Raw genomic sequence first — 9,520 nt, 5'->3', positions numbered from 1 at the left:
GCATCTCACCCCAATTAGAATGGCGATTATCAAGAACACAAGCAACAATAGGTGTTGGTGAGGATGTGGTGAAAAAGGAACACTCATACATTGCTGGTGGGGTTGCAAAGTGCAGCCACTCTGGAAAACAGTATGGAAATTCCTCAGAAAGCTTGGAATGGAAACGCCATTTGACCCAGCTATCCCACTCCTTGGCCTATATACCCAAAGGACTTAAAATCAGCATATTACAGAGATACAGCCACATCAATGTTCATTGCTGCTCAATTCACCATAGCCAGATTGTGGAACCAACCTGGATGCCCATCAGTTGATGAATGGATAAAGAAACTGTGGCATATATATACAATGGAATATTACTCCGCAATGAAGAATGATAAAATTATGTCATTTGCAGGCAAATGGATGAAATTGGAGAATATCATGCTGAGTGAGATAAGCCAATCTCAAAAAACTAAAGGACGAATGATCTCGCTGATAAGCGGATGAGGACATATATTGGGGGGTGGGAAGGGTTAGCATTAGGTTTAGGGTTAGGTTTAGGGTTAGGGATAAGGAGTGTGGTAAGAATGAACGAAAGAAGGACTGTATAGAGGGAAAAGAGGAGTGGGAGGGGTGGGGGGGAAGGGAAAAAAAAATAATGAATCAAACATCATTGCTCTATGTAAATGTATGATTACACAAATGGTATGCCTTGACTCCATGTACAAATAGAGAAACAACATGTATCCCATTTGTTTACAATAATAATAAAAAAAAGTTCATGTTCAAAAAAAAAAAAAAAAAGTAAACAAACAGCTGGACTGATATTATACCTGATGATGTAATGGCCAAATTTCTCAATCTCAGTCAAGTATTTGGGGAAAAAAATCCTTTCTGCTTGATTGAAAAGGTTTCTGAGACTTGAATGCTTGTATAATTTATCATCTTGAAGTTTTATATGAGAATCCAGTGTTTCTCTATTCACAGATTAAATTTCACAACTTTGGCATTTAAAATCTCCATAAAAAAAAATTTGATTTTGTTCTTGTGAAGAAAAGACGAAGAAGTAACAGAAAAGAAAGAAAGGAAAATCCACAGAATCAAAAATGGTGCAAAGGATAACAAAAGGGGATATAGAATTTGTGTTAACATTATAAGGAGAAAGGTTTTGTCTTTTGTTTCATTTCATTTTTGTTTGTTTCTTTTGTTTTGTTTTCAACAACTTCATGACAGCATGGGAGAAGAGCAGAGAAGACACTCCTGTGTGACGACTGCCTTGGGGAGTCACTGGAGAACCAACATTCTGGTAGGAAAAGACCACACAGCCCCTAAAAATAGAAAGTCTACATTGTTCATTTTCTTCAGTTCCTGCTTTTACAGGCACCCCAATGCCAAAGTAACTCAATTTTTGGTTACTGATCAATGTGAGATCATTCAGAACCTTTTTATTTTTTTCTAAATTCCCTCTCACTCTCTCCTGTTCTTCTACTCTTCTTTTTGACTCACCTCCCATTTCGAAGGAATATCCATCCTATCAATTGAGGTGCTCTTTCTTCGTACCTTCTTCATCTTCCATTCCTTTTCTTTTTGTTCAGTTTTCTGTGCCCATATTTAGCATCCTTTCTCTTCAGAATCAATACCCAGGATGCATTCAACAAAATAAAGAATATTTGTGGGTCTAACACATTTTGCAACTCTATTATAAATATTTGAGGAACTATTACGATTCTCTTGTATAATGTGTACTATGAAAAATTTAGTATATATAAAAGAAAAATGATAGAATAAGAGGAGTAAATGTTCAAAACCAGAGAACATTTCTTTTGCTCACTCTGCCATGACAATAACTTCATGAACGTTTTATTAAGAAGCATAGACTAAATAATGATCCAAATAAAATTTTAATTTTCTTTCAAGTCTATTGAATAGTTTTTATGCTTATCCCTTAAAGAGGATAAAATAAGCACTTTTATTTTATCACAAAAGAATTACATTCACGTGAATACTATTGTGTAATTATTTCATAGATCCCTTCTGTGACACTCAAGGAATTTCAAATATAGGCAATATTAAGGGGAGCTTTGAATGTTGACAAAGTCACATAATAATAAGCAGCGATGGCTCAGAAAGAATATTCATTACTGGGAAACACTGGAAATGTGTTTACAGAAGAAATGAGCAGAGTCAAACTGATTTTTTTTCCGTGGAATTGGTATATTTCTCCCATTCAACTTGTAATAACTTGAATCCAAAGCACATTTAATTCATGGATCACTGCTGCAATATTGAATCAACATGTACTTAGGGAGTCTTCAATGCATGGATCACTGCAGTGATAGACTGCAATGGTCCCTCACCTATCAAGTTAATGCCTGCTATCGTAAAACACTAACAAAGGGATTATTGATAAGATACCCTACAGCTTATATATTTGTAAAGAAATGCCTGAAAACTCCTTAGATCATCAATAGTAGAATCAACAAAAATCAGAAACAAATTGCTAGGAATTTTAAGGAAAATATTTATAAAACACGACTTTTATTCCATTTTACTCTATGCTTTCATAATCATTTTATGTTAACTTTGAGCTTTCCTTAACTCTATGTTTTTATGAGGTATATTCAGCTCTGCATTTTTTTTTTTTTCCCCAGTACTGGGAATTGAAATCAGTGTGCTCTACCACAGAGCTACATACCCAACCCTTTTTATTTTTTATTTTGAGACAGGGCCTCACCAAGACTGACCTCCAACTTGCGATCTTCCTGCCTCAGCCTTCCAAGTAGCTAGGATCACAGCTGTCCACCACCACACCCAGCTCCTTTGCTACTTTTCAAAATTCATTTATGTGAGTCGCTTTCTTAGGCTTTTGCATAGAAAAAAAAGTCACTAATGTGAAGTTAAATAGCTAGAAAATGGACAATCTGGTAAATGAAATAACTCAGAGATAACTATACCTGGTAAACTGAGATTGACACCTACCTGCCCTCCCCCAGGCGATGACAAGGTATATTACTTTACATTAAGAGTTTCTGCTGACATGCAATTGTTGACAGACATGGGCACTCTTCTTTTTATAAGAAAAGTATACCAAAGACTGTTTGGTAATGCATGTGGAATATTTTAAATTCTCCATAGAATTCAGCTCAGCTTTTTCTCAATTGATAGTTATCCCAGAAAAAAAAACATTACATTATTAAAAATGCCAATTGATAATAGTCATAAAAAAAGATATGTTCAAGACATTATATAATAATCACTCTATTTGTTTTCACTTTCATCTTACTTCTATTTCATGGTTTGAGGTAAAAATCTATTTTATTATTCCTACTAATAAATAAAAATGCAACAATACAAAGGAACAAATGTTCATACAATAACATACGTGGATACAACATGCATTTCTAAGTGAAAGAAGTCAGATACAAAAATCCACATATTGTGTGATCTCTTTGTGTACATATGACATTATGGAAAAGGCAAGACTAAGGATTGATAACAAATCAGCGGTTGCTAGAGACTGGGGGCTGGAAGAAGAGTTTGGAATAATGTGAGAAAAATTTCAGGCTGATGGAACAATTGTGTACATTATCATAGTAATATTTGTCAAAAACTGTAGAACTGTTCCAAAAGAGTTATAAATAAGATGGACACATGGCACTTAACCAAGTGATCAGGAGTTTCATCACCAACAATAAGACAGGACTGTGTCCATGTATCCCTGATACAATGTACTGAGAATGGGTACCCTTATCAAAAATTCTTGACTTTATTCTAATCATTAGAAAATATCAGAAAAATCCAGGTCAAGGGAAACTCTACAAAATACTACCCAGTACTCTTACTATTTTTTTTTCTTTTTTTTTCAGTACAAGGAACTGAACCCAGGGGCACTTTACCACTGAGTCACATCCCCAACCATTTTTTATTTTTTATTGTGAGACAGGGTCTCACTAAGTTGCTGAGGGCCTCACTAAACTGTTTAGGCTGACTTTGAACTTGCAATCCACCATACCGGGCTCTGTTAAGGTAATAAAGACAAGGAAAGTCACAGAAACCATCACCCTTATAAAATTTGAATAAACTAAGATAAGAAGTGATGATTTAGAGAAATGTAGCAACCAATACTTGAACTTAAAATTTTCTCCTACTAAATAAAAAAAGTACATTTGATACTGGAGATTGCACCCAGGGGTGTTTTACCACTGAATTACATCACCAGTCATTTCTATTTTATTTTTGAGACAGGGTCATGCTAAGTTGCTGAGGCTGCTCTTGAACTTGCAATCTTCCTGCCTCAGCTTCCCAAGTCACTGGGATTACAGGCATGTGCAACAGTGCACAAAATAGTATATTAATTGATCACTATCTCACTTTTCTTTTCTAGTCTCAGGAATTCTAATATGGATGTTCTCCAAGGTTTTACCAGGTATTTGATCTTGGATGGCTTGCTATTTCTGCCTGCTTATGTTTTATTCTAAGCAATTTGGAATTTTTTGGTGTTAGAGATGGGAGTGAGAATATTTCTTTAGAAGTGAAAATCTTCCAAAATGCTTGCATGTTCACCCAAACCAGTAAACTATTTGTGCTTATCCCAACCTCCTGTGTGCCTAGCTGCACCACCACACAGAGAAGTCCCTCTCTTAGCATGTTGTACCAACTGATTAAAACCAAATCCTGGGTTTCTTCTTCCTATAATTAGATAATACCTATTACTTGATCTTCCATTTTTCAAACCAATTGAGAGACTACAAACAACAAAGGGTCAGCCCTCAAGATAGGTTCCTGGTTAAATAAACATCCCAAACTGTGTAAAGTTAAATACAACTCCAATGACAGCCTCATGGTTGGTCTCCCAGCAGAAACTCAACTGTCATCTGTTTTGATAATTTAGCCTCCTATAAAAGTTTCTGTACAGCTGGTAACATTTATTAACTCACTGGCAACCTATGCAGAAGAACACTGCCAAATTCAATCTGTTAGGAAAGCTGCGCTATCCCCCCCTCCATAGCGCTATTACTCTAGTGATCTTATCCATGCTTTCTACTGAAAATCCTGAAGTATATAGTACCGTAAAGGAGCAGACAAGAGGCAAACTTTTCTCACAATCTCTCAGTCTCTAATTTGTGAAAGTCATGAACTATTATGGCATAGGTAGATTTATATAAAAAATACTACCATCAAAATGTTTTGTTCTTTCTTAAGTATATATTCATTTAGAAGAGTGAGAAATTCACTTTTACATCTCTCTTCATTTGTTTCTTAAGGTCCCTAAAATTTAGGAGAGGTGGTAGAAATTAAATGAGAGAAAGAGATTAGATATAAGATCTTCAAAGGAAGATGCAAGCCATGGTAAGTTATTTAGAAATTCATCAATTCACTCTTTGAATGCTTAGATTAATTGCATCAAAATTAGTGTTTGCCTCTGGACCAACTAGGTGGTGATAAATTTATTAAATGTCTTTTATCCTGACAAATCCTAAATTGCCAAATGTTGCTTTGTTTATGTGTGTAAATATATGCAAAGTTATTCAAGTTTTGCTTTGAAAGTCTTCAACTTTATCACTAAAATTGCCTATCAGCCTCAAAAAAGACAAGGAGGTAATTTTTTAATAGCTAAAAGTGGTGCTCAGGGAGACATGATTAACCTGGCTAAAGGCAATGAGATTTCCTACAAGCAGATTCACAGGTTAATACTGTTCTTTCTTGATTCTCCAAATTATATCTTGCCTCCTCGTAATCAGCTAGGCTTAAAATACTGTGTCTTATAATAATGAGAAGAGTCAATTTATTAATTTTCTCACCTTAACATTACAGGACCAAACATGGAGGACTCATGGTACTAAATCAATTATGCTATTTAACAAACTCTCAAAAACTCATATCCTTAAATACCTTTGAGAGTCTATGCCATGAGCCAGCGTGCTTAAGATCTAATAATACCTAACATGTAATCTAATGTATATCGAGTATTATTCTGTTTTGAAACACTTTCATGGAATTTGTTTAATGGTTCATGTATCCTTACAAGATAGGTATTATTGTTATATTCATTTTGCAGAAACAAAAACTGAGGCTTGGAAATCTTGAGTAGTTTCCCAAGGCCATACAATTAGTAAGTGACAGAACCACGACTATATTTAAACCCAGAGAGGACAGTCCCATAGCCTACATTATTAAGGTTAGACTGTCTTTCTTATAGTAAACCAGTATTTTCTCAACGTATCCAAATATTGGTTGATTAAATACAAATTCAAAACAAGCAGTGTACTAATTCTCAGAAGCCAATTGATACCAGTAATAGAACAACTTTTATATTGCAGTTTCTTGAAATTACTTATGTCTTCAAAATGAAATTTTTATCTTTGAAAGTCTAAACATGAGCCTAGCACAATTTGTGACACTCAGTGAGTCTCTCCTTCACCTCCCAAGAACAATCCAGAGACTGAATTTCCAGGAATAACCAGCTGGCTCTTGTTCTATCTGAAGAATGAGTGAAGATCACCTAGGCTGGGCACAGGGAGAAGACTGAAAGACTGAGTTCCTAGAAGAGGTGAGAGACTCCACATCATCAAGAGAAAAGTGAAGTAATAACAGATTCATAACCCGAGCAAAGATCCACGTGGAAACTGAACCAATGCTGTGCACCTTGGCTCACCCTTCTAAGGCATCTACCCATCAGACATGGAGTAAAGGGCTGTTGTCCACATCAGGTGGCAAAGGCTTCCAATCATGCAGCAGAAGAATATTCCACTTGAATAGTGAAAGTCACAATGAGTGTTTATCTCTATCTATCTATCTACCTATCTACATACATACAAGGAGGATAGGGCAGTGATGAAACCCACCCTTTCATTATAATTACTGGACGGTAACACATAACTTTCAAAATACCTGACTATCTTAGAAGACAAAATTTTCTGAGGAAAATAATAGGTAGGACAATTTTCTTATTTTCTTAAATTTTGTTATTTCTATATGCTGCTTCTCTTTTCTAATTCCCAGAAATGTGATAAAGATGACTACTTACTATAATTAATGGATAAACAAGCGTGTGAATACAAGACTAATATTCTCATACAATGAATGAAAAAATACGATGGGTTTGAATTTTGACTTAGAAAGTTCAGGATATGATTTTAATCACCTTAGGCTTTTAGACACTCACATAATGTGGCCAAAATCTGTATTTAATATAGTAGGGAGAAGTGTTTGCTACCAATGCAGCTATAAGAACTTGCTAAGCAAGTAATGACCCCCCCAAGACCTGCACTGTTCACATCCCATTTTAACTTTAGAATGCTGGCCAACACAACAAAATTGATATGCATATTTTTTTGCTTGCATCATTTCTTTCACTAATCCAAATATTTATTATTAAGGATTTCTATCATTTTGTTCAATAACTAGTCTATAAGCTGAAATAAAACGAATGACTCATCAGTGAAAGATGATCTGAGAAAATCCATTTGTTCCATTCCTATTTGACTTTCTTGCTGGCTGAGCTTTTGTGACCTTGTGAAAAATGGCTGTTTGAACTAAAAATGTGTTTTATTTCTAGGTAATGGACTATGTCAACTTCCATTTCTTGTGAAATTCACAGAGAACAGTCCAGGACAGCAAGATATTTCTTGCTTTCCTATTTGCCTGTTCTTTCCCACCACACACTTTAACACAACTGATGTCCCGATCTTTACTTATATCTCTTGACTTCAGCAATTGGGTTTTCAATTTCTATGAGCTTTCTTTTGTGTTGCTATAGAATAGTACATTTAGTTTTCCACTCATGTGGCTATCAAGGAAGAAAGTGTACCTATTTCTTGAGGCCTTCTCAGTTAAGTGAATTTGTCTCTATCTTCTCCAGCTTTTACTTCTTCCATTAATATTAGAGAAGACTTTAGTGAAATTTACTTGTATTTCATATTTTGACATCCCCCTTTCTTTTATTTTGATGCTAGGAGTTATAAAACTGAATTTCCAGGATTATAATTGTAGATTTTCTCACAAAAGTTAGATTCACACTCAAATTTTTATTATATTGGTTTATGGAATATAATACTAAGAGATTTATGTTTTATTATTACTAATTAATTTGGCATAAATAATAATTTTTTAAATCTCTGATATAATCATTTGGTTAAAATTAACACCACCCATTGAAGTAGCTCTAAGTAATTGATATCTAATGTATCAAGATTCTTAGTTTTCAATTGCAAGTTAAACTCAATAAAATTTTTTTAAGTGCCAAAGTAAGAGTATGTTCTCTGGAGGTCACAGGGATATAACAACATCAAGCTATGGATACAGTTCACCAGGAGATACAGTAAAATTATTTCATCTCCCACTGTCACTCGCTTAGGAAAAATAATTGAACTTAAAATTTTTAATTAATCAGTCTTTTTGTTGAAAGATATTTCATCCATTAGATATTCCATACTATAATACTTATTTTTAAAGTAAATATTTGTTTAACTGCATGATATTAAAATTAAATTATTTAAAACATGTATTTCATAAAAATGCTTCTTCTGTACATGTAATATCAAAGATGAAAAAAAAATACATCATACACACACATACGTGTGTATTTTTAAAATATTTTTAAAATATGAATTTGCGTGTCATTTTTGCACAGGGACCATGTTAATCTCTGTATTTTTCCAATTTTAGTATATGCTGTCAAAGCTAGCACCACATCTTACATTATGATGGGGAAATTAAACCCTCAGGGACTACTCTTACTCTCTGAGTGAGTCAATGATAGCACTAGACCTGGATACAGGGCTTCTGTTTTTTTTTTTGTAAACAAATGGGATACATGTTGTTTCTCTATTTGTACATGGAGTCAAGGCATACCATTTGTGTAATCATAAATCTACATAGGGTAATGTTGTTTGATTCATTGATTCATTCCGTTATTTTTTTCCCTTCCCCACCACCTCTCCCACCCCTCTTTTCCCTCTATACAGTCCTTACTTTCTCCATTCTTACCACCCTCCTTAACCCTAACCCTAAACCTATCCCTAACCCTAACGCTAATCCCACCACCCCCCATTATATGTCCTCATCCGCTTATCAGCAAGATCATTCGTCCTTTAGTTTTTTGAGATTGGCTTATCTCACTTAGCATGATATTCTCCAATTTCATCCATTTGCTTGCAAATGCCATAATTTTATCATTCTTTATGGCAGAGTAATATTCCATTGTATATATATGCCACAGTTTCTTTATCCATTCATCAATTGAAGGACATCTAGGTTGGTTCCACAATCTGGCTATGGTGAATTGAACAGCAACGAACATTGATGTGGCTTCTGATTTTGATCCAGGGTTCTTTATTAATAGTCACTCTTATCTTGAAATCTCCTACAAAGTTGATAATTATCACTTTGGACATTTACTTTTAAATTACTATTTGAACTTTCAAAATATGAACAGTTCACTGGGAACATAGCTCAGTGGTAGAGCACTTGCCTAGCAAGCATGATGCCCTGGGTTCAATTCCCAGTATTGCAAAATGCAAAACAAAAGAAAATGGAT

General features: G+C 34.6%; 1 pseudogene; it reads right to left on the bottom strand.

Annotated features, from left to right (window-relative positions):
- Positions 1-8,572: 8,572 nt before the first annotated feature.
- LOC124993818 (uncharacterized) lies at positions 8,573-8,669 on the bottom strand (annotated as a pseudogene).
- Between the last annotated feature and the right edge of the window lie 851 nt (positions 8,670-9,520).

Source organism: Sciurus carolinensis, chromosome 9 (genome assembly GCF_902686445.1).
Source record: "Sciurus carolinensis chromosome 9, mSciCar1.2, whole genome shotgun sequence".
Classification (NCBI taxonomy): domain Eukaryota; kingdom Metazoa; phylum Chordata; class Mammalia; order Rodentia; family Sciuridae; genus Sciurus; species Sciurus carolinensis.
This window is presented reverse-complemented; position numbering and strand designations above follow the sequence as displayed.